The 26,556-nt window shown below is 47.7% G+C and overlaps 1 long non-coding RNA gene across 1 annotated transcript; it reads right to left on the reverse strand.

The window, feature by feature from the left end:
* Window positions 1-5,353: 5,353 nt before the first annotated feature.
* On the reverse strand, window positions 5,354-9,521 carry LOC148143803 (uncharacterized). The gene is made up of 2 exons (XR_015751749.1): window positions 9,417-9,521; window positions 5,354-6,974 (listed from the first exon to the last, which is right to left on the reverse strand). It is a non-coding gene; the product is annotated as an uncharacterized LOC148143803 (long non-coding RNA).
* Window positions 9,522-26,556: the final 17,035 nt, after the last annotated feature.

The raw sequence follows: 26,556 nt of genomic DNA on the forward strand, positions 1-26,556 counted from the left end.
ATCCATGTCCCTCATGATGATATAAAAGCGTATAAGGTCATTCCTCAGACTCTGGCATACGACGGAAAACAGTCCCAGCCTGTCCTTATGTCTCTCCTCACCCAGGTAACCAAGACACATACCTGAGGTCGCAAAGTCTGCTCCCTCCCTGGATTCACTCCAGTTACTACAAGTGAGCCTGCTCCACAATCATTACGATCATGGCTGATCTATCCATCGGCTCATCTCCTCCTCCCTGCACTGTCACAAGGAACCCCTTCATTCCCCTATCAGGCAAAAACCCACCTAACTGTGTCTTGAATATACTTAATGAAGCTGCCTCTATTGCTTCCTTGGCCAGAGTATTCCATAGATTTTGATGAAGGCCTTTTGCCCAAAAGATCGATTTTCCTGCTCCTCGGATGCTGTCTGACTTGCTGTGCTTTTCCAGCACCACTCTAATCTAGACTATTCCATAGATTCACGACTCTCTGGGAAAAGCAGTTCCTCCTCATCTCCGTCTGAAAGCTCCTCCCTCTAACCTTGAGGCCGAGTCTCACCCACCAGCAGAAATTACCAGGCAGGATAGGGCTTCATCCCCACAGTGCAATGACATTAGGAAGATGTTTCCATTGGTAGGAGAGACTAGCACCAGAGGCAACAGCTTTAAGAATAAAGGGAAGAACTTTAGGAACAGAGATAAGCGATGTCGCCTTTTCTGCCGACAGCGAGCATGTACAATGTGTTGGTGACACGAATGAGCAGGCGTGCTGTTGTTCACACCACGGAACAGACACAATATGCTCTGTGGCGATGCTGGTGTTATAGACAGATGTTAAGTGTTCAAATGTCAAGAGGAGGAACAAAGGGTAGAGCCACAGTTCTTTTTCCCCATGTGGCTCAACATTTTATAGCTTTTGCATTTTGTCTGGCTGCTCAACTTTTTTAAAATGACTGTTCGTCAGTGTCGGGGTGAGGTTCACAACTAGAGGGCATAGGTTTAGGCTGAGAGCAGAAAGATATTAAAAGGTACCTAACGGGCAACTTTTCCATGCAGAGGGTGGTGCACGTATGGAACGAACTGCCAGAGGAAGTAGTGGAAGCCGGTATAATTACAGCATTTAAAACACATCTAAATGGGTATATGAACAGGAAGGGATATGGGCCAAGTGCTGGCAAATGGGACTAGATTAATTTAGGATATCTGGTTGGCATGGACAGATTGGACCAAATGGGTCTGTTTCCGTGCTGTACATCTCTGTGACTCTAAATAATAAAGTCTACTTTTCCAAATAACAAACTATATCCATGTTAACAAGGCTTAGTGCACCACATGCTTTACTAACCATTCTCAACAGGTCCTGCCCCTTCAATAACTGAGGAACATATACATGCTGTTGCATAATCTCCTTCACTAGTATTTACACACTACCTTCAGCAATTGCACAAGTAACAGCAAAGGGTAAACAGCACAAGGATTAAACAAACAGTGAGGGGGAAACAGCACAAGCGCCAGTAAAAGCAGATGAAAAGTGAGTGTAAAATGTCACTATGACAGGACAGGACAGGACAGGACAGGCCCCACATTCCTTCCCCTCCGCCCCACAACCTGCCTCACCTTTCACCTCCCGGGCCCAGTACCTTCCAGGTGGCCCCATAGTTGACACAGGGGCCGCCCCACGACCAGGAGAACTCCACCACCCAGGCGGCCGACGAGTTCCCAAGCAGGCCCTTAACCCCATCCGCCTCCAGAATGCTCACCGGCTCCTGCCTGCTGTACAGCCGGCCGGTGCGGCCGTGACACAGCAGCTGCGCCAGGAAGGCGGCGGTGCCCAGTGACGGGTGTCTGCCCCGGGCCGCACGGCGCCATTTTCCTAACGGCCACCCTCCCGCCGCTTCCCCGCTCGAGCGACTTCTCCTCCCAACCGCCTCCGCCCCCGCGTGACGTCTGCACGGGGGGATGGGCGGGGCCGGGGGAGCCTCACCGTCACCAAGCAACAGCCACCTCGCGCTACAACTGCTCATTCACAAAAACAAACTCTCCTGTCTCGCTCTGCAGCTGCAGGGGGGACACTGCCACGTTTCCAGGAGCCCTGTCTACATTGGGAAAGCTCACGGCTCAATTTAAACAGATATTCCTACATCTAACGGAACGATGTCATATCTAAAGGGGGCAATCTGTATTTTAAAGGGACATGGACATTTTAACGGGTATTTCTGCAAATAAAGAGATGTAAATGGACGAGATTATATTTCAAAAGGGATGTGGGCACATTCAAAGGGATATCTTAATATGTAAAGTGACGCAGTTATATCTACATTACAAATGAATCTACATTTCGAAGAAACGTTGCCCTATTTGTAAGCAGAAGAACCCCTTTAAGAGACATACTGATATCTAAAGGGGTAAATATACACTATCCAGGAGCAAGATTGCGCTGAGAGGAACATAACACATTTAAAGCGCTGAGCTACATGTAAAGGGGCATTTTTATATTTAAAAAGGTACATTGAAATCTAAAGAGACATTGTACATAATTAAAAATACATGGTAATATTTAGAAAGCATGACCGTATTGGAAACAGTGCAGTCATTTTTTTAAAAAGGGGGTTGGAATGGCCGTGAGATGGTTTAATTTTTAAGAAAATAAGCAGGTTAATTCTGATCCAGTAAAAGCAGTATCCAGTCTCATCTGAGCGCGGAACCAACTCAACTGACTGAACAAGCGAAATAACTTTTCTCTCTGCTCTTTAGATGTGACAACCTCTCCCTCTCTCTGTTGATGCAACAGGATTACCAGAGCTGGAAGTACCAATCTCGGAATATAATTGCTGATTGACAGTTTACTTGAACTGTTTAACATAAGGATTTAAAAGCTGCTCGCCCGATCTCGCACAAAGCACTAAAACAAACTGTTCACCCGTGCCTGTGCAGAGGAGAAATTTCACTTGGAATAGATCACAAAATAAGAACTGTTACCAGTCCCGCAACTCATGTGTTTCCCATGGACAAAGTTAAACATCACACAACACCAGGTTATAATCCAACAGGTTTGTTTGGAAGCACTAGCTTTCGGAGCGTCGCTCCTTCATCAGGTGGTTGTGGAGAATGAGATCATGATCACAATTTATATCCAAAGGAGTCTAGCATCATGTAAAGGTGACACATCAAACAATTTAAGATTAAGTCTTTCACCTTTAGAATAGGTTTCTGCTCTTTGGTATGTTAATCCCAGAACTTGTTTTTTGTTACCTTCTCAAGAATGCTACTCAAATGCAGAGCTTTTCTAACAGTAAGTGTGAATTCTGTCTGCACCCGAATGTTGAGTCAGGACTGACATTGTTCTTAGAGAAAAACTCTACATTTAAATGACATTTTTGAGAAGGTAATTTATAGATTAGGGTGTAGAGGTTAGTGTGGATTGGCTGTGCTAAATTACCCTTAGTGACCAGGGATGTGAAAATTAGGGTGGATTGGCCATTGGATGGATTTGGGCGAGATGCTCTTTGGAGGGCTAATGTAAATTTGATGGGCTGAATGGCCTGCTTCCACATTGTTGGGATTCTATGACTCCCTCCACAAAGGAACATTTTATCTGCATCTATCCTGTCAAGCCCCTTTCAGAATTCTACTGGTTTCAATAAGACCACTTCAATAAGATCACTCAATCAGGATTCCCAAACTAAGCTTGTCCCACTTGCCTGCGTTTGGCCCATGTCCCTCTCAACCTTTGTATTCATGTACTCATCCAAATGTCATTTAAAATTTGTAACTTCATCTGCATCTACCACATCCTCATCCAAGTTCATTCCACGTGTAAACCACCCTCTGTCAAAACGTTGCCGCTCAGGTTCCTTTTAAATCTCTCTCCTCTCACTTTAAAAGAAATATACCCCCTAGTCTTGAGCTCCCCTACGCTAAGGAAGAGCCTTTTGGTGTTCACCTTACCTCCACTCCTCATGATTTTATCAATCTCAATGATGTCACCCCTCAATTTCCTGTGCTCCAGTGAATAAAGTCCCAGCCTCTCCTTAGAACTCAAACCCTCCTGTCTTGGCAACAATCTGGTAAATCTTTACTGAACCCTCTCTATTAGAATTCTCCCTATTACAGGGACACTAGAAGCATACTCAGTACTCTGAAAGTGGCCTCACCAACATCCTGTACAACCTCAACATGATGTCCCAACCCCTCTACTCAATGGTGTGAACAATGAAGGCAAGTGTGCTAAATGCCTTCTTGACCACCCTGTCTAGCAGCGATGCAACTTTCAAAGAACTGTGTACCTGAACCCCACCATATCTCTCTTTTACAGCACGTCACAGGGCCCTACCATTATCTCTACAAGTCCTGCCCTTCCTTGTTTTAGCAAAACGGAAGCCCTTGCTTTTATTAATACCTCACTCATACACACGCTTTCTCTCAGACACCCACACATACACCCCCCAACACACTCACAGGCACATGCTCCATCACAGTCTCACTTTACCAAGCAAGCACACACTCTTATGTGCACTCTCATGCACAAACTCACATGCACGCATTCACACATCACTTTGTGGGCAAACTTGTATTGGCAGAATTATGTTTGCAGATACATTCTACTTTGCTCAAAAAGTGCACAAACTGCAGTTAGTCAATCCGTGTAATATTTTATAAATTCCTACTCTGGAATGAGAACCAGTCTGATTCAAGATTGGGTTACTGACAGACTCGAACCTCACACCTTTAGTGCATTGTCTGGGCTGAGGTGTCACTTTTTTAAAAAAAAAACCTTAAGTCATCTCGAGAATGTGAATTAATAGTAGTTCTGGGATTCACAGATTAATGAACTGAAACCTGCAACTCATTCTAAAAGGTGAAAGACTTAACAGCAATCTTGGTTTGTTCAATATGTCATTTCAGTTGCATGACACTGTGATCTTTTGCTATAAAATCTGAGTCTTATGATCCTGCTCCACAGTTACATGATGAGGAGCAGCGCTCCAAAACCTCATACTTCCAAATAAACCTGCTCCACAGTTACATGATGAAGGAGCAGCGCTCCAAAACCTCATACTTCCAAATAAATATAACCTGATGTTGTGTGATTTTAACTTTCTCCAGCCCAGTCCAACATCGGCTCCTCCACATCATTTCTAGTGAACACAGCCCACACCACCCGATGCTGCCAGGAAACCTTACAACGCCGATGAAACGACACACTCTGCACTCCTGAAAAATTGACAATTTCTCACGATACTGGCTGCTCATTCACTGATCCATCTGATACACGACATTGGAAGCTTCGTGCAGGAGGCTGAAATAAATTAGTAGCTTTAAAACAAAAACCTCTCAGAGCTCAAAGCCTTTCATGAGAGTCTGAGCTCGGCGTTAAGTTCACTTAACCTTTATTGTGACCCAACTTTGTTACAGCTTCAAATCCCCCTCAGCAAAAAAGCAGAGAAAAAGTAGCTGCTTTTAAAACAGCTCAAGGTCAAAGCACACTCACTCACGCCTACACCCCCACCCCACCTCACTGTCTTTACTATTGATCAGCACCGAGATGTCCCTTTCTAATTGGATCCTTGGTACAGCTGTAACCCGGAGGAAGTGTTGCCTCACTCAGCAATTTCAACCCATACCCTGTATAGCGCCATCTGCCGCAACGGGATTCAAACCCGGGAGTCCCGGGAACTGGGTTGATGGTCCAGTGAATAATGGCATTCAGCCGTCGCTCCTTCAATCCCCCTGCGATAGTACGTGAACTCGCTGGTGCCTCCGGAGGTTGGAGGAGCGGGTGAAGACCTTCCCACACTCGGGGCAGGGGAATGGCCTCTCGCCGGTGTGGACCCGCTAGTGGGTCAGCCTGCCGGAGGAATTGCTGAAGGCCTTCCCGCACTCGGGACAGCTGAAGGGCCTCTCCCTAGTGTGGACCCGCTGGTGGGTCAGCCTGTCGGAGGAATTGCTGAAAGTCTTCCTGCACTCAATGCAGCAGAAGGGCCGCTCCCTGGTGTGGGCCCGCTGGTGCGTCAGCAGAGAGGAGGAATCGCTGAAGGCCTTCCCGCACTCGGGCACCTGAATGGCCTCTCCCCCGTGTGGACCCGCTGGTGCCTCAGCAGAGAGGAGGAATGTCTGAAGCCCTCCCCACAGACAGGGCAGGGGAACGGCTTCTGCCTGGTGTGACTACGCCGATGAATCTCCAGGGAAGATGGGAAACGGAAGCCTTTCCCACAGTCACCACACTTCCATGATTTCTCCAAGAGGTGGGATTCCTCAGGTTTCTCTATGGCCGAAGTGTGGAGCCACTTCCTACTGTGAATTCCTCTTTCCAGGCCGTATGGCTGTTTTAGGCTCCACACTCAGTGCGCTGCAATGGTCGGGTCTCTCATCCAGTCCCACTGATGCTGAAAACGTACTCAAACAGGAACCAAAAAGCTTTACTCCTTCTCACAGAATCATAGTTGAAAACCGTTGTGGTCCCGATGGATTGAGTGACTGTAGACATTGACGTCAAAGTGAGGACTGCAGACACTGGAGAGTCAGTGTTGAAAAGTGCAGCGCTGGAAAAGCACAGCAGGTGAGGCTGCATCTGAGGAGCAGGAGAGTCAACGTTTCGGGCATAAGACCATCATCTGTTGATTTTGAAACTTCCGTCTTCAGATTTTCAAATACAGTAGCGGCTCAACTTACGAACTTAATCCGTTCCTGGACCCGGTTCGCGAATTGATTCAACTTTTCCCATTGTTTGGATAGCACAAGAATGCTTGGACGGCTGTTCATAGCACACGCACCAAAGACGAACTGAATGAGATCACTCGGGGCCCGATGAGCTTTTGTGTTCAACAAGCGCGAAGCAAAGCAGAACAATGAAACCACGTGGTCGCACATGGGCTTTTTGCGTTCGTACCTTGAATTTCGTATGTACGTTGAAGCAAAATTCTACGTACAATCCTGTTCGTAAACCGGTTTGTATATGAATGGGGTCGTTCGTATGTCGAGGTGCTACTGTACTCTGTATAAAGAAATTACAAAGGTCATCACTGTCAGTGCAGGGTAGAAATTCTGAACAAGGAATTCTACTTTCTGTGGAATATTCTTTTCTTTTATTATTCCACAAAATTGAAAGCACCATCCCACTCTCTCTCTCCCTCTGTTCTCACTCCGCTCTAACTGATTCCTCCTGAGGGTGCTGATTCAGGATCTTATGGAGCAGAAAAGCAAAAACATCAAGACTGCCATCTCTCTGAACTTTGAATATCTCCGCCTGAAAAGCTAATCTCTTTCACAACACTGGGATACTGCTGAGAGTGAGCAGGTCTGATTTTGGGAAGCAAAAAGAAAGTGTCAATTCAGGGTGAACCTGCCACGCAGCTTCTTTAGAAACAACCAGACACAAAACGGTTAACGTCCCCGGGAGGGTTGGAGCAAAATGAGACGTCAAGGCATTAACATTGACAGTAGAGAGAAAATGAACTACTCACGTGGCAAACGTTAGTGCAACGCCAGAGTCATAGAGATATATAGCACAGAAACAGACCCTTCTGTCCAACACAACTGTACTGACCAGATATCCTAAATCAATCTCGTCCCATTTGCTGGCATATGGCCCATAGCTGGGGTCATCTCCACCCCCTGTCCTGAGACCTTGATGCCTCCAAGCTGACCCTCAAAGGTTCAGTTTATCCCTCCATTCTTTCCCAGGTGTCTTTTGTAGGTTTTGAAAATTTTCCCAATCCTCTGAGTATAGGATTTGGGAAGTTATGTTGTAGCTGTACAGGACATTGGTTAGGCCACGTTTGGAATATTGTGTGCAATTTTGGTTTTCTTACTATCGGTAAGACATTGTGAAACTTGAAAGGGTTCAGAAAAATTTACAAGGATGTTGCCAGGGTTGGAGGATTTGATCTATAGGGAGGCTAGGGCTGTTTTCCCTGGAGCGTTGGAGGCTAAGGAGTAGAGGTTTACAAAATCATGAAGTGCATGGATAGGATAAATAGCCAAGGTCTTTTCCCTGCGGTGGGGGTCCAGAACTAGAGGCCATAGGTTTAGGGTGAGAGGGGAAAGATACAAAAGAGATTTTAGGGTCAATTTTTTCACACAGAGGCTGGTACATGTTTGGAATGAGCTGCCAGAGGAAGTGGTGGAGGTTAGTACAATTGCAATATTTAAAAGGCATCTGGATGGGTATATGAATGGGAAGGGTTTCGAGGGATACGGGCTAGGTGCTGACAGGTGGGATCAGATTGGGTTGGAATATCTGGTCGGCATGGATGAGTTGGACCAAAGGGTCTGTTTCCATGCTGTACATCTCTATGACTAGTTGGACTAAAGGGTCTGTTTTTGTGCTGTATGACTCTGGAACTGTTCTATACTGGTCTTAAAACTATGTTCTTGCCTTCCCCCACAAACATCCACTTCTTTGTTGTTCAAAAATCAGATGAACTCAGCCTTGAATATATTCAAAGACACCCTAACTGCAGGAAGACACCCCCACTTCTGAACTCAATTCCTCTTGCTAATATAACGCTTGCCTTGCTGATTGCCTGCTGCACCAGTCTGACAACTGGCAGTGACTGGAGGAGGAGGACACTGAGGCCTCTGCCCATCCACACATCAGTCTCGATGAAGGGCTCGTGCCCGAAACGTCAACTCTCCTGCTCCTCAGATGCTGCCTCACCTACCGTGCTCTTCCAGTGCCACAATCTTTGACCCTGATCTCCAGCATCTGCAGTTCTCACTTTCTCCACATCCAAATACATCTCCATTTAAACAATGCACCTCCTTTCTGTTTTTCTTTGCCACAGCCAAGACTATAGCTTCATATTGTGGTACTGCATTTGCCCTGTGTTTGCTGATTGTGGCCCTCTCTATATCAGGGAGAGCCAGCGCAAACTTGTGAAAGGTTCACTGAGCATCACAGCTGGGTCCACAGAGCTGACCAGACCTCCCAGTCACCACTCATTTCAATTCCCCTTCCCACCCCCTTTCTGACATGACCATCTTTGGCCTCCTCCATTGCCACAACGAACCTAACTGCAAATTGGAGGGACCACACCTCATCTTCCAGGCAGCCTACAGCCCGAAGGACTCAACGTTGAGTTTTCCAATTTCAAAAAACCTCCCTCCTCGTTCCCTGCCACCAACCAGATTCATTCCTCCCATTGACCAACCAGGTCGTACCCTCTACCTGTCTTGACCTATCCCCACTTCACTCCCACCCCTTTATCTGCAGCTTCTACACCCAGCCCCAGCCCCGAGGAAGGGTTACACCCGAAACGTCGTCTTCTCCATCTCCTGCCTGTCTATTTTGCAAATTGAGACACAGACCTGGACCAACGTTTCCGGAGTCTGTCCCTCCCGGATTCACTCTCTTTTCTTTCAGTTGCTGCAAGTCAACAACTGAATCCCAGAATGAAAAAGAAATGGAATGGGAGCAAGAGAGTGCCATACTCACATATCTGGGACACAGGAAGGAATTTGCAGTCTGGGTAAAGCTCAATCTTGACTCAGACAGAGAGGATCAGGAGTCGCAGCTTGAGAAGTTCATGGTCCAACTTCCGCATTCAGACAATGGGCTGGCTCTGATTGGTAGGAGGACCAGTCTTCTTCCAGTCCTCCAATCCTGCCTATTGGTCAATCAAAAGAAGGTCTCGTGCCTTTTTTTGCGCACGGTGATGAGCATGCTCAGTGTTTTGCTGACACTGGCCAGCATGCGCACTGCGTTGCTGACACCGGCAAACATGCGCAGTATACTCTACGGGGATGTTGGTGTTACTGACAGATTTTAAGTGTCCAAATGCCAACGGGAAAAAAGATAGGGCCACAATTTTTTTCCTATGGCTCGATATTTTATTCCTTTTGCATTTTCTCTGGCTGCTCAATTTTTGTATGTCTTTTCCTCTTGTTGTGTGGGCAAGGCGCCGAGACCAGACTGGAGGGCATAGATTTAGGGTGAGGGGGGAAAGATTTCTGAGGGTCCTTAGGGGCAACCTTTTCGCACAGAGGGTGGTATGTTTATGGAATGAGCTGCCAGAGGAAGTGGTACAGTTACATTATTTAAAATGCATCTGGATGGGGTTAAGAATACGAAAGATTCAGAGGGGTAAGGGGTGAAATGCTGGCAAATGGGTCACTAAATTAATTTAGGACATCTGGTCAGCGTGGACCGAAGGGTTTGTTTCTGTGCTCTACAACTCTGAGTCTATTTTTAGATAGTATGGAAAATAAAGAGCATAAAAGCATGGAGACCACTGCCAATTTGTTGCAAAGGATAGTGGAAAGCTCTTACACTAATTAGCAGAGTAAGGTTGAGGCTGAAAGGTCACCATGGCAAGATGAGATAACAGTCAGTAAAGTTAGACTCACCTACTAAATATAATTGACAGGATTGGGACAATAAATATTTGGGACATGATATTAAATATCTAATTAATAATTAGTAGAGTCAGCCTGCTTGAGACTATTGATAATAAATATCTAATCATGACATTGGGAAAATATTAAGTAGGGTCTGGAATGCAAGACCATTGTTGCAAAAGCTGGCACTAAATCTCTAACTGTGACATTAGAATAACATTAAGTAGAATGTAGGAAAAACTATAAGGGCACAACTAAAGAGATAATGGGAACTAACATCGCTGGTTTATTGTGTTGCTAGCGTGAGGTACTTTTGATTAATATAGTTGGATATGCTGATAAGCTAAAAAACACACTGCTGAGCTGGAGATAGTGCTGCCCCCTCTGTTCAGGAGTAAACGCTGGAAAGGTGATATTGTTCATCGGGAAGAGGATGGTCTCCGGCTCCACTCTGATATCTATCAGCTAGTAAATGTGGCAGAACGATGGAATTTAATCTCCAGGCAGTTTGGGAAATTTATTAATGGAAGGAAGGAAGTAATAAATAGTAGATCCCTACAGAGTGCTGAGAAACAAAGGGTCCTTGCTGTCCAAGTTCAGAGATCCCCGAAGGTATCAGTACAGGTAATACAGGGGATGAGGAAGGCATAGATTTGTACTTTTTCACACAGAGGGTGGTGCGTGTGTGCAATGAGCTGCGAGAGGAAGTGGTGGAGGCTGACACAAATATAATTTTTAAAAGGCAGCTGGATGGGTATGTGAATGGGTAGGGTTTAGAGGGATATGGGCCAAGTGCTGGTAAATAGGATAGATTAATTTCAGATATCTAGTGAGCATGGATGAGATGGACTGTTTCTGTGCTGTACAGCTCTATGGCCATCCACTTCATTTTGAAATGTTTTCATGACCACTTGGAACACCCTGTTAGGGTTCAGAGTGTGCCAGGTCCTGACACCTCCTTCCTCACTCTGGATCAGTGGTGCTGGAAGAGCACAGCAATTCAGACAGCATCCGAAAAGCTTCGAAATCGACGTGCCCTTTTTATTCCTGATGAAGGGCTTTTGCCCGAAACGTCGATTTCGAAGCTTTTCGGATGCTGCCTGAATTGCTGTGCTCTTCCAGCACCACTGATCCAGAATCTGGTTTCCAGCATCTGCAGTCATTGTTTTTACCTCGTTGATTTTAACCCTACTGCGAATCCTCTTGCAAGGATGCCTGCCTTGAAGAAGTTTTCCTCCTCTCTCTACAAGAATCTCAGGGAGTCTCTCTCCCACTGCAACTCCCAGGTCATTTCCTCTGCCCTGAAGCTCTTCAACCATGTCCTGAAACAAACCCGCTACCACAGCCACGTTTGCTTCCTCAATGCCTGTCTCCGTAACCACCTCATCCCACACGGACTCGGGACCACCTTTAAACCAGCAGAGTTCGGACCCGAACAGGACAAACAGTACAGACTACAGATTCAAAAACACCAGCAACAGTTCTCCTTCAAGATCCTCCGCTCCACACTTGCAGCAATGCGCCAGCACCTAACCTCTCTACAGTCAGCCCTGCCTCAGCTGAGGGCCACACTCTCTCAGAATTGCAAAGGACCCACTCTATACTACATCCTCAGGAGAATCCATACTCTCAACAAACAGTATTTCAATTCCATCTCAAACATCAAAAACTGTAAGTACAACAAACTTTTATCTACCCACCTCCATAACCAGCGCTCCTCAAACATTCCAGAAGATTCCCCTGGCCTCGGAAACACCATTAGCCATGCGGCTGATGCAGCTACCACCCCCACACTGATTGATGATGTCACTTCTGCCCCCATCATGGCCACTCCCACAGCCACTTCCGGCGCTCACATCATCGCCGATGCCACATGCTCAGTGACTTCCGCCACCCCTACTGCCGTGTCTGCCACCACTTCCGCCCCCACCAGCGCCACTCACCTGCATTCTGCTGACACGCCCCCCACAGACCCCACTGTCACTATCCCCACCCCCCCCAGAACCCCGAGGGGAACACTACCCCTGCTCATGACTCTATCCCCATTCCCCCCACCATCACACCCACTCCAGGTACTGGCTCCGACCCCACTCCCAGCTCTACACCCACACCAGCTCCCAGCTCCCAGCCCTGCCGAGTTTTCACCATCCCTCCAGACCTCCCCCTCACTGAGGACGAACGATCAGTCGTCAGCAAAGGACTCACCTTCGTCCCCCTCCGTCCACGCATCAATGAATTTAATACACGCCGTGACATCGAACAATTCTTCCGTCGCCTCCGCCTCCGAGCTTACTTCCACAGTCATGATTCCCGCCCATCTTCCGAGGACCCCTTCGCCCACCTCCAACACACTGCATTCACCTGGACACCCCGTGCTGGCCTATTACCTGCCCTCGACCTATTCATTTCTAACTGCCGCCGGGACATTAACCACCTCAACCTGTCGACCCCCCTCCCCCACTCCAACCTCTCACCCTCACAACGCGCAGCCCTCCAATCCCTCTGCTCCAATCCTGACCTCACCATCAAGCCAGCGGACAAAGGGGGCGCAGTGGTAGTCTGGCGCACTGACCTCTACATCGCTGAACCCAAACGCCAGCTCGAGGATATCTCTTCCTACCGCCCCCTTGACCATGACCCCACCCCCCATCACCAAACCATCATCTCCCAGACCATACAGAACCTCATCAAATCAGGAGATCTCCCACCCACAGCTTCCAACCTCATAGTCCGGGAACCCCGCACTGCCCGGTTCTACCTCCTTCCCAAGATCCACAAGCCTGACCACCCTGGCTGACCCATTGCCTCAGCATGCTCCTGCCCCACTGAACTCATCTCTACCTACCTCGACACTGACCTATCCCCCCTAGTCTAGGAACTCCCCACATACGTTCGAGACACCACCCACGCCCTCCACCTCCTCCAAGACTTCCGTTTCCCCGGCCCCCAACGCCTCGTCTTTACCATGGATATCCAATGCCTCTACACCTCCATCCGCCATGACCAGAGCCTCCAAGCCCTCCATTTGTTCCTCTCCAGACGTTCCCAACAGTACCCCTCCACCGACACTCTCATTCGTTTGGCCGAACTGGTCCTCACCCTTAACAATTTCTCCTTTGAATCCTCCCACTTCCTCCAGACCAAAGGGGTAGCCATGGGCACACGTATGGGCCCCTTCTATGCCTGTCTCTTTGTTGGCTACGTACAGCAGTTGATCTTCCGTAATTACACCGGCACCACTCTCCATCTCTTCCTCCGCGACATTGATGACTGCATTGGCGCCACCTCGTGCTCCCGCGAGGAGGTTGAGCAATTCATCAACTTCACCAACACATTCCACCCTGACCTTAAATTTACCTGGACCATCTCTGACACCTCCCTCCCCTTCCTGGACCTCTCCATCTCCATCAGTGACGACCGACTTGACACTGACAATTTCTACAAACCCACCGACTCCCACAGCTACCTGGATTACACCTCTTCCCACCCTACCTCTTGCAAAAATGCCATCCCGTATTCCCAATTCCTCCGCCTCCGCCGTATCTGCTCCCAGGAGGAGCAGTTCCACCATAGAACACACCAGATGGCCTCCTTCTTTAGAGACCGCAATTTCCCTTCCCACGTGGTTAAAGATGCCCTCCAACGCATCTCGTCCACATCCCGCACCTCCGCCCTCAGACCCAACCCCTCCAACCGCAACAAGGACAGAACGCCCCTGGTGCTCACCTTCCACCCTACCAACCTTCGCATAAACCAAATCATCCGCCGACATTTCCGCCACCTCCAAACAGACCCCACCACCAGGGATATATTTCCCTCCCCACCCCTCTCCGCCTTCCACAAAGACCGTTCCCTCCGTGACTACCTGGTCAGGTCCATGCCCACCCTACGACCCACCCTCCCATCCTGGCACTTTCCCCTGCCACCGCAGGAACTGTAAAACCTGTGCCCACACCTCCTCCCTCACCTCCATCCAAGGCCCTAAAGGAGCCTTCCACATCCATTAATGTTTTACCTGCACATCCACTCATATCATTTATTGTATCCGTTGCTCCCGATGTGGTCTCCTCTACATTGGGGAGACTGGGCGCCTCCTAGTAGAGCGCTTTAGGGAACATCTCCGAGACACCGCACCAATCAACCAAACCGCCCCGTGGCTCAACATTTCAACTCCCCCTCCCACTCTGCCGAGGATATGGAGGTGCTGGGCCTCCTCCACCGCCGCTCCCTCACCACCAGACGCATGGAAGAAGAACGCCTCATCTTCCACCTCGGAACACTTCAACCCCAGGGCATCAATGTGAATTTCAACAGCTTCCTCATTATTCCTTCCCCCACCTCATCCTAGTTTCTAACCTCCAACAACACGATCCCCTTGACTTGTCCGGACTTGTCCGACCTGCCCAGTTCCTTTTCCACCTATCCACTCCACCCTCTCCTCCCTGACCTATCACCTTCATCTCCTCCCCCACTGACCTATTGTACTCTATGGTACTCTATCCCCACCGCCACCCTCCTCTAGCTTATCTCTCCACGCTTCAGGCTCTCTGCCTTTATTCCTCATGGAGGGCTTTTGCCCGAAACGTCGACTTCGAAGCTTTTCGGATGCTGCCTGAATTGCTGTGCTCTTCCAGCACCACTGATCCAGAATCTGGTTTCCAGCATCTGCAGTCATTGTTTTTACCTCCTTCCTCACGTCTCCTGTGCATTTTAAATCAATAATACCAGTTGTATGTTACTGAGTTAGTACACAGACACATACAATATAATCAGAATTTCTATTCGGTACAGACAGTGATGACTTGTTTCAACTTTGCTAACAGGGTATCAGAAGGGGAGGATCTGCAGACAGAAATCTTGGAAGAAATTCCATAACAAGATTTGACAGAGTCACTCAATATCATGGGGGGGGGGGGGGGGGGGGGGGGGGGGGGTTGAGTCTGAAAGAGAAATCCATTCGACCTGCTTCAAAAGGTACTGGACATCAGTGTGAGCAGAGGAGCACTCAGAGAGGAACACACCAGTGAACTGAGCTTTAACTGGTTACACAGAATGAGTGTGTGTGTCCCAGTGAGCTGACAATGGGAAGGAGCTTTAACCAGTTACACAGACTGAGAGGGGGCTGGGGCATTTATTTTACCCTGGAACATCAGAGCCTGTGGGGTGACCTTAGAGAGGTTTATAAAATCATGAGGGGCATAGATAGGGCAAATAGCCTAGGTCTTTTTCCCCAGGGTTGGGAGTCAAAAACTAGAAGGCATAGGTTTAAGGTGAGAAGGGAAAGATTTAAAAGGGGCCTAAGGGACAACTTTTCATGCAGAGGGTTATGCATGTATGGAATGAACTGCCAGAGGAAGTGGTGGAGGTGGGTACAATTGCAACGTTTAAGAGGCATTTGAATGGGTATATGAATAGGAAGGGTTTGAAGGGAAATGGGCTGGATGCTGGCAGGTGGGATTAGATTAGGTTGAGATATCTGGTCAGCATGGGCGGGTTGGTTCTAAGGAATTATTTCCATGCTGTATATCTCTAGACTAGCACTCGGAGTGTGGCTCCTTCATCAGGTGATTTTGGAGAATAAAATCATAAGGCACAGAATGGATGGAAAAACATTACAGTGCACTGAAATGATATATTGAAAAACCCTGGATTGTTAAGTATTTTATCTTTTAGTATGGGCTGCTCATATCATTCATTTGTAAATCCCAGAATTTCCTGAAAGACATTTTCTTGAGATAACTCAAGGTTTTATAAGGAAAGGTGACATCTCAGCTCTGATAATGTATTAAAGGTGTGAAATCAGGGTCTGTCTGTATCACAATCTTGAGTCAGACTGGTTGTATTTCCAAAGTGGAATTTACAAAATATTACATGGATTGAACAGCCTGCAGGTTGTGTATATTTTGAGAAAAATAGAATGTTTCTGCAAACATAATCCTGCAAATACAAATTCACCCCCATGGATGTATATGTGTGTGAATGAGACAGAGGAAAGTCTATTTCGTGCTGTATATCCCGATGTCTACTTGATAACAGATGCTTTAATTCTGCTGGTGTAAATATTGTTGTAAATCATAGTTGGGTATGAATAGTTAGATGTTAGGGTAAGAGAATGCCTCAAGTTGGGCACTGTAAGAATCGTGGGAGAGCCCTATTTTGGTTTGCTTCCTCATGAACAAACGTTAAGCACGAGCATTTATTTATTTCTAATTTTGTTCTGTTTTTCTTGTTTGATTCCCGGCTAGGATTACATTCTGTGTCTGGATGGTTGACAGGCTGGGGGATTGTGGCTTGGGTCTTGATTGAATGTTTTATTGTTCCAGAAGGTGTAGGGGTGGGGGGGTCAAAGCTTCAGCAGAAATCCAGCAGAGCAGAACAGACCAATATCTTACTCTGTGGGTACAGGGACATCAGAGGACAGAGAAATCAGGACCTGAAATCCAAGCTGACACCAGACTTCCCTGTGATTAGTGCTTTGATGAGCAGCATCAACCCTCCACCTTCACCGAGCTTCCCATTTGACTATCACCTCGATATTCAGGATCCAATCCTTGTCATCCTGAAGCCATGCCTCTGTAAGGAGTCTCAGATCATAATTATTCTCTTCAATGTGTGCAGTCAATTTTGTTACAATGCACCACACATTCAGAAACATCGTTTTTAGTTTCAAGTTTTGTGATCTTCGGAATCCAGTTTTGATTGTTGGTACATTTACTCACCTTGTCCCTTTCTATCGTCCTTTGATGGTCATTATCCACATCACTACACTATTTTTTTTCCTTTTTTTTCTTTTTTTCTTTTTCTTTTTTCAAAGTGCACCAATCTTTATTCAAATTCCACCACCAGGAAGATAGGAAAACACCAGGGTGGCCAGTGACAAACACTGCCCTTCACATAAAGGGACAGTGCTGTGTGATCAAAACAGTGAAGGGGAGGGTAGGGACTAAATCAAAATAGAGTTGGAGGGAGAAATGATGCACTCCACTTCCTGCGGCGCCCACCTCTCCCTGAACAACTCCAGGGTGTTGGTCGATGCCGCGTGCTCCTTCTCCAAGGACACCCAGGCTCTAAAATATCCACATCACTACATTGCTCACCGGCCTTGATTTGGATTGGCCATGCTAAATTGCCCATAATGTCCAGGCATGTGAAGGTTAGCTGGGTTAGCCATGGGAAATGCAGGGTTATAGTTTCATAGTAAAAGAAGTAGGAGTGGGCCATTTGGCCCATCAAACCTGCTCCACCATTCATTATGATCATGGCTGATATATCCGTCGTCTGAGATCCTCCTCCCTGCATTGTCCCAACTACCCTTCATTCCCATACCATGCAAATACCCATCCAACTATGTTTTGAATATACTTAATAAAGATGCCTCTACTGCTTCCTTGGGCAGAGAATTCCATAGATTGACTACTCTCCAGGAAAAGCAGTTCCGCCTCATCTCCATCCTAAATCTACTCCCCTCAACTTGAGGCCTGGTCTCATCCACCAGCAGAAATCACTGGATAGGGTAGGGCTTCATCCCCACAGTGCAATGAATTCCCACTTTCCACCAAACTCTCAGATGTACTCACTCACTCGGTTGCTGTCTCACAAACCAAAGACTTCATTGTAACTTATTTTGCTCCCAGTAAGGGCACAACATCTTGGAAAGCTGCTCTGAAAGTCCAACCACACTTCTGCATTCACCGAACACAATTCGAGTGTTACAGCTCGGAAACAGACCGTCTGGCCCAACTTGTCCGTGCTGACCAAATATCCTAAATTAACCTTGTCTCATTTGCCCACATATGGCCCATATCCCTCTAAACTCTTCCTATTCATGTACCCATCAAAATGGGTTTTAAATGTTGTACCTGTTCCAGCCTCCACCACGTCCTCTGGCAGTTCGTTCCATAGATGCACCACCGTGTGTGTGAAAAGGTTGCCCCTCATGTCCCTTTCCCCACTCACCTACCCTGGGGAAAAGACCTTGGGTATTGACTCTCCCTGCCCCTTATCAAGGTTAACGCTCAGCATCCGATGTACAGAAAGTGAGACCTGCAGATGCTGGAATCAAAGTCTAAAAGTGTGGGGCTGAAAAAGCACAGTAGGACAGGCAGCATCTGAAGACGAGGAGAGTTAACATTCTAGGCCCGAGCCCTTCATCAGGAATGATGCATGGATGTACAAAGGGGCCTCAGTGTTCTTCTACACCAGTCATCAGACAGATGCAGTAAGCAATCAGCAAGGCAAGTGGTATATTTGGAAGATGAACTGGGATTAGAAGTGGGGATGTCTTCCTGCATTTTGGGGCCCATTGAATATATTCAAGGTTGAGTTCATCTGTTTTTTGAACAACAGAGTGCGGATTTTTATGTTGTGTAGATGAAGTGGGTTTTTTTTGTTGAGAGTAGTTTATGTATTGGATGCAGGTACAGTAGCTGTGAGAGGCCCTTGCGAAGTGTTGTTTCTGCAAAAATCACAAGACTGAGTCACGGCGGGGGGATATGTTAAGTTAGATATGCTTGCAAGCAGTTACAAGTAGCTGCATCTTGCTTCTGCAAAAATCACAAGGCAGAATTGTGAGGATATATTCCAAGAAATAACTAACTAAAGGAGATGGATTAGTGGTGCTGGAAGAACACAGCAGTTCAGGAAGCATCCAAGGAGCCCTCTGGTTTCCAGCATCTGCAGGACTTGTTTTTACCTGACTAAAGGAGGTGGTCGACTGGTAGAATCAAATGTATTGACATGACCGTAGCAATGGTCACGCATTCCAAATAAGACGCTGTGTTGCATCAGCAAAAGTAATAAGACCCAGCTATCGGTGGGGTGGTTGCACGCCACAGATAGATGTGGTAAAACGATTAGATTAGCAGAAGTAAGAAGGGAGTCTGGAACAAACTCAATCTTCATTTAGAGAGAAAGCAGCAACTTCCGAAGCTCGTGTTCCAGCTTCTGCATTCAGACAATAGGAAGGCTCTGATTGGCAGGAGGACCAGTCACCTTCCGGTCCTCCAGCACTCCTGATTGGCCCACCAAAAGAAAGTCGCGAGGCACTTGCGTGCAGTGAGGGGCATGCGCAGTTTCATTCAGACGGCGAGCACGCGCAGTCTGCTCTCTGGCGATGAGGCTGTTACTGACAGAATTTAAGTGTCCAAATGCCAAGAGAAGTAAAAAAGGGGAGCTGCATAATTTTTTTCCCGCTGTGATATTTACCTTTCCTACACGCCCCATGACTTTATAAATCGAAATAAGGTCACCCGACAACTTGTGGTCGTCGATAGGGCGACCAGAACTGTACTCAGTCCTCTCCACGTGGTCTCACCAATATCCTGTACAACCACAACGTGATGTCCCAACTCCTGCACTGAACGGTGTGAACAATGAAGGAAAGTGTGCTAAACGCCTCTTTCACAACCCTGTCTACCAATGATGCAACTTCCAAAGAACTATGTCCCCGGTTTGGAGATGCCCGTGTTGGACTGGGGTGTATGAAGTTAAAATTCACACCACACTAGGTGATACTGCAACAGGCTCATTTGCAAACATTAGCTTTTGGAGCGCTGCTCCTTCAACAGGTGGTTGTGTCTTATGATCCTGCTCCACAAACACCCCATGAAGGAGCAGCGCTCCGAAAGCTTGTGCTTCCAGATAAACCAGTTGGACGATAACGTGTCATTGAGAGATTTTTAACTTTATGTACCAGAACCCCTCCACGCCGCCCCGCCCCCCATGAATCTGTTCTAGAACACGATGCAGGGCCCTACCATTAACTGTACAAGTCCTGCCCTTCCTTGTTTTAGCAAAATGCAACCCCTTGCCTTTGTCTGTCACTGGCTCAGACACCACACACCCTAACACTTACACCATATCACAGGCTTATACTCCATCTCCCACACACACTTCATTAGCATATATGCACAAACTCGCATGCGCGCACACACACTCTCATGCACACACAGTCACACATAAGTCTATGGGGTGAATTTGCATTTGCAGAATTATATTTGCAGATATATTCAATTTTGATCAAAAAGCACACAAACTGCATGTAATATTTTATAAATTCCTACTTTGGTTAATAGAACCAATCTGATTCAAGATTGGGATACAGACTCGAACCTCACACCTTTTATGCAGTATCTGAGCTGAGACGTCACCTATTTTTATAAAACCTTAAACCATCTCGAGAAGGTGAATTAAAAGTAGTTCTGGGGTTTACATATTAATGAACTGAAACCTGCAACCCATGGTAAAAGATGAAAGACTAATCCGCAATCTAGATTTGTTCAATATCTTATCAGTTGCATGACACCGTCAGCTTTTGCTATAAATTCTGTGTCTTATGATTCTGCTCCACAGCTACCTGATGAAGGAGCAGCGCTCCAAAAGCCAGTGCTTCCAAATAAACCAGAAGGAAGATAATCTGGTGTTGTGTGATTTTTGACTTTATCCACCCCACCAGTCCAACATCGGCACCTCCACATCATTTCCAGTCGACACAGCCCACACCTCCCAGTGATGCCAGGAAACTGTCCAATGACAATGGGATGATGTAGTTCCCGCACTCCTGAAAAATTCATAATTTCTAACAATACTGGCTACTCATTCACTGCTGCAACCAATACACAACATTGGAAACATAGTACAGGAGACTGTCAGAAATGAGCACAACAGGTCAGGCAGCATCTGAGGAGCAGGAAAATCAACATTGCCTGAAAAATGTAGATTTTCCTGCTCCTTGGATGCTGCCTGACCTGCTGTGCATTGCCAGCACCACTCTAATCTTGACTCTGATCTCCAGCATCAGCAGTTCTCACTTTCACCTGTAAGAAATGAGCAGTTTTAAAACAAAAACCTGGTTGCAATTCAAAGTTTTCAATGAGAGTCTGAACTTGGCGTGAAGTTCAGGTAATCTTTATTGCGACCCAACTTTGTTACAGCTTCAGAATCTCCCAGCAGAAAGGCATAGAAAAAGTAGCAATGTGTTAAAAACAGCTCACAGTCAAAGTGCACACACTCCCTCCAACCCCTCACTTTCTTTATTATCGGTCACCACCAAGTTGCCCTTTGTAATTGGATCCTTGGTACACTCTTAACCTGGAGAAATTATTGCCTCACTCAGCATTTTCAACCCGTATCCTGTATCCAAGTAAGTTGGATAGACAGTGCAGAGTCAATCATACTGCTATGGATCTGGAGTCACGTGTAGGCCAGATCAGGTAAAGGATGCAGCTGGGACGACTGAGTGAATCCTCTCCCTAAAAAAGAACTGCGTGAATCAGGTGGGAGTTTTCTTCCACCCCCACTCCACCGACAATGGTTTCACCGTTCGATTCTGAACTCCAGATTTCTGACTAAATTCCAATTCCACCATCTGCTGCAGTGGGAATCGAACCCGGGAGTCCCCGGAATCAGATTGATAGTCCAGTCGATAATGGCACTTGGCCGTCATTCCTTCAATCCCCCTGCGATGGCACATGAACTCGCTGGTGGCTCCGCAGGTAGGAGGAGCGGGTGAAGGCCTTCCCGCACTCGGGGCAGCGAAAGGGCCTCTCCCCCGTGTGGACCCGCTGGTGCCTCAGCAGGTTAGAGGAATTGCTGAAGGCCTTCCCGCACTCGTGGCATGGGAACGGCCTCTCCCCTGTGTGGACCCGCCGGTGGGTCAGCAGGTTAGTGGAATGCCTGAAGGCCTTCCCACACTCGGGGCAGCTGAAGGGCCTCTCCCCGGTGTGGACCCGCCAGTGGGTCAACAAGTGAGAAGAATACCTGAAGGCCTTCCCACACTCTGTGCAAGGGAACAGCCTCTTCCCAGTGTGGACCTGCTGGTGGCCTAGCAGGTTAGAAGAATTGGTGAAGGCCTTCCCGCACTCAGGGCAGCTGAAGGGCCTCTCCCCGGTGTGGACCTGCTGGTGCCTCAGCAGGGTGGAGGAATTACTGAAGGCCTTCCCGCATTCAGGGCAGCTGAAAGGCCTCTCCCCGGTGTGGACCTGCTGGTGCCTCAGCAGGTGGGAGGAATTACTGAAGGCCTTCCCACACTCGGGGCAGCTGAAGGGTCTCTCCCCTGTGTGGACCCACTGGTGGCTCCGCAGGTGGGAGGAATTGCTGAAGGCCTTCCCACATTCAGGGCAGCTGAAGGGCCTCTCCCCCGTGTGGACCCGTTGGTGGGTCAGCAAGTGGGAGGAATTCCTGAAGGCCTTCCCGCACTCGAGGCAGCTGAAGGGCCTCTCCCCTGTGTGGACCCGCCGGTGGGTCAGCAGGTGGGAGGAATTGCTGAAGGCCTTCCCACACTCGAGGCAGCTGAAGGGCCTCTCCCCCGTGTGGACTCGCCGGTGGGTCTGGAGGTTGGAGGCATTGGTAAAGGCCTTCCCACACTCAGGGCAGCTAAAGGGCCTCTCCCCTGTGTGGACTCGCTGGTGGGTCTGGAGGTTGGAGGCCTGGGAAAAGGCCTTCCCACACTTGTGGCAGCTGAAGGGCCTCTCCCCCATGTGGACCCGCTGGTGGGTGTGGAGGTTGGTGGAATCGCTGAAGCCCTTCCCACAGACAGGGCAGGGGAATCGCCTCTCCCCAGTGTGGCTGTGCCGATGAGTCTCCAGAGCAGACGGGAAACTGAAGCCTTTTTTGCAGTCGCCACACTTCCACGGTTTCTCCACGGGGCGAGATTCTTCTGGTTTCTCCATGGCTGGAGCTTCAGCCACACACAAACGTGTGCAGAGCCTATTCCCCACTGTGAATTCCTCTTTCCAGGCCATATAACCGCTTCAGGCTCCACACTCAGTGCACTGCAATGGTAGGGTCTCTCATCCAGTCCCACTGATGCTGAAAACGTACTCAAACAGGAACCAAAACGCTTTGCTCCTTCTCACAGAATCATAGTTGAAAACCGTTGCAATCCCGATGGATTGAGTGACTGTCAAAGTGAGGACTGCAGACACTGGAGAGTCAGAAAGTGTGGCGCTGGAAAAGCACAGCAGGTCAGGCAGCATCTGAGGAGCAGGAGAGTCAACATTTTGGGCATAAGGCCTTCATCTGTTGATTTTGAAACTTCCATCTTCAGATCTTCAAATGCTCTGTAAAAAGAGATTACAAAAGCCATCACTGTCAGTGCAGGGTAGAAATTCTGAACAAGGAATTCTACTTTCTGTGGAATATTCTTTTCTTTTGTTATTCCACAAAATTGAAAGCACCATCCCACTCTCCCTTCCCCTCTGTTCTCACTCAACTCTAACTAATTCCCTGAAGGTGCTGATTCAGAATCTTAAAGGGGCAGAAAAGCAAAAACGTCAAGACTGACATCTCTCTGCATTTTGGATAACTCCACAACACTGGGATACAGTTGACAGTGAGCAGGTCTGATTCTGGGAAGCAAACATAAGTGTGTCAATTCATGGGGTAACCTGCAATGCAGCTATTTGTGGAACAAAATGGTTAACGTCCCCAGGAAGGTGGGAGCAAATTGAGACATCAAGACATTAACACCGACACACGTCAGTGAAACTCTTCTGCTCCCAGTCAGGGCAAAACATCTTTGAAAGCTGCTCTGAAAGCCCAGTCTTCACAACCACACTTCTGCTTTCACCAAAGATAATTAGAGTCATACAGCACGGAAACAGACCCTTTGGCCCAACTTGTCCGAGCTGACCAGATATCCTACATTAATCTAGCCACATTTGCCATCACTTGGCCCCTATATGGGCCGGGTGCTGACAGCTGGGACTAAATTGGGTTGGCTATCTGTTCGGCAAGAATGAGTTGGACCAAAGGATCTGTTTCCGTGCTGTACATCTCTATGACTCCAGTCGCATTTGTCATCACTTGGCCCCGATCCACTGAACCCTTCGTATTCATACACCCATCCAAGTGCCTTTTAACTGCTGGAATTGTACCAGAACCCACCACCTCATCTGGCAGCTCATTCCATAACTGCACCACCCTCTCCACCAAAAAAGTTTCCCCTAAGATCTCTTTTACATCTCTCCACCCCGGCCTTACCGGAAACCTCTTACCCTCTCGTTCTGGACTCCCCCATCTGAAAGAAAAGACCTTGAGTATTGACCCTATCCATGCCCCTCAGGATTCTATAAAATGTCTGTAATGTCACCCTTCAGACTTTGGGGAAAACAGCCCCACCCCATCCTTCCATCCCTCCTCGTCCAGGTAATTAAGACACATACCTGAGTTTGCAGAATCTGCTCCCTCCCTGGATTCACTCCAGCTGCTACAAGTGAACAGATTTCCACCCCTCCCCTCTCTCGCCTTCCCAGGATGAACAATTCCTCCAGAGGGAGGGAGTTTCACTCTGAAACTGACAGGGCCACTTCCGCGCATTGTGACGCCATCAATGGGTCGGGGGTGGGGGAGGGTATGGGAGACGGGGCAAGAGAAAGGGGCGGGACGAGATGCGGGGCTCGGCCGGAAGCGGGACCCCGCACTCCGCCTGTGCTGCCCTGCACAGTTTGCAGAAATTCCTTCCCTTCAGAGAATCCCCAGTGTAGAAGCAGGCCACTCGGCGCAACGAGTCCACACCGACCCTCCAAAGGGTAACTCACCCTCAACCATTCCCCTAGCCTTTTTGCTCAAAACTGTTCGAAATGGGGTAAAGTGTTGTTTTTGCAGATGTAGAAAAAGCATACAGAAAAGGGGTACAGCAAGAGAACTATTAACCCTGCAGGTATTTAGGGACTTTTCAGTGTATAATTGTGGTTAATTAAATGCTAACATTGGTGTGTAATTACTATAACAAAAAATTATTTTTGTAAAATTATGCTTTCAGCAAAAAGCTGAGATAACTGAAATGCTTGAGCTACACAAAACGATTCAAGTTAATGAAATGTCCGAGGATGGAATGTACCAGCAGAATTGATACAAAATGTGAAACCAGATCTTGACAAAATAAATGTATGTGTCAGCATTTACAGAAAGGATGGTTGCCAACCTGGGGAAGGGGGAAGTAATAAGGGTGGAGCGCAGCTGGGCAGTGGTCTGGTACAGTAAGAGAGATTGGGTAATTAGGAGTCTGGAGACATGCCCTCACTCAGCTCAAAGGGTATAACTGTACACTAACCTGAGTGCTAATTTGCTCATTTGCTTCTGCATTTGATGCCCTTTCGTGCAAGATCGTAGAATAAATTGTCTTGTTTCCAGTTTTGGTGGTCTCGTCTAAATTTTATTAAACTTGTTTCTAAAAGATTTGGGGGCGTGTTCCGGGATCCCAAGCTCCGGTCACTCGGCATTCTTGGAGAAACGGAGAAGGTGCACCTCGCTGATTTCGGCGATCTCTAGTTTCCCCTTGTTGCCGAGGCAGCTCTGGGCGAGCGTGATCCGGACTGGGAGAACCTGGAGACAGGATGGGCAGACGCGACGCAGCGGGGTCGGTCGGGTAACTCTTGTGCACAAGACCCGGGTAAGAAAAAGGTCTTAAATAAGTATTATCTGGGTGACTGGGGTAGGCAGCGGGTTTTGTTTTGTTGTCAGTCTTTGCCACGAGCGAGGCGCACTATGACACGGCGGTTTGGTCGGGTAACTCTTATGGACGTAAGACCCACATTCGCGGGCGGCCGGGATTTGCAGCATTACTTGCTGTTTCGCCGCGGTGCGAAGGGCAGTAAGACGTGGTGGTTCAGTCAGGTTACTCTTGTGTACATAAGACCCGGATAAAGGTAAATTTCGGGCGACCTCGATTGACAACGTATTTTGCTGTCTGGTATTGCCACGGGACGGGGTGCGCATTCGACCAAGTAACATATGTGCACAGACCAAGGTATGAAAATTGACCTTTAAGTATTACCTTGGTGGTCGGTTCCGTACGAGAAGTACGGGAGGAATTGGCAACTTAAAAAAATAGAGAATAAAGGTCTTTAATTGGCTAGGTTAATCTAACAAATAAGGTGTCTAACTGATTCGATCACCCAGCCTTAGACCGGTTATTAAGAAGGGAAACCCCCACGCGGAGATTAGGACCCTGAAGTGGGTGTGGAAGAAGGTAACACCGAACTTCAGAAAGGTTAATTGAAATTATATAAAGAAAACGGCCGAGTATTAAAATGGGAAATAAGAATAGCAATTTAGATGTAGAAGGGGACATCAGAGGGACGTTCGAGGACCACATCCCAATGGACAGTCCTTTAGGAAAAATGTTAAGAGATTGGAAGTACAATCCTCGGACGGGAGGAAAGGATAAAAAACAAAAAGATTAAATGTCAATGAAAAACAACCTTACAGTCAGGAGGAATCAGATCATGCTTCGTATC

This window comes from Chiloscyllium plagiosum, unplaced genomic scaffold (assembly GCF_037043375.1).
Source record: "Chiloscyllium plagiosum isolate Xiang-an unplaced genomic scaffold, Cpla_swu_hap1 HiC_scaffold_27, whole genome shotgun sequence".
NCBI classification, from domain to species: domain Eukaryota; kingdom Metazoa; phylum Chordata; class Chondrichthyes; order Orectolobiformes; family Hemiscylliidae; genus Chiloscyllium; species Chiloscyllium plagiosum.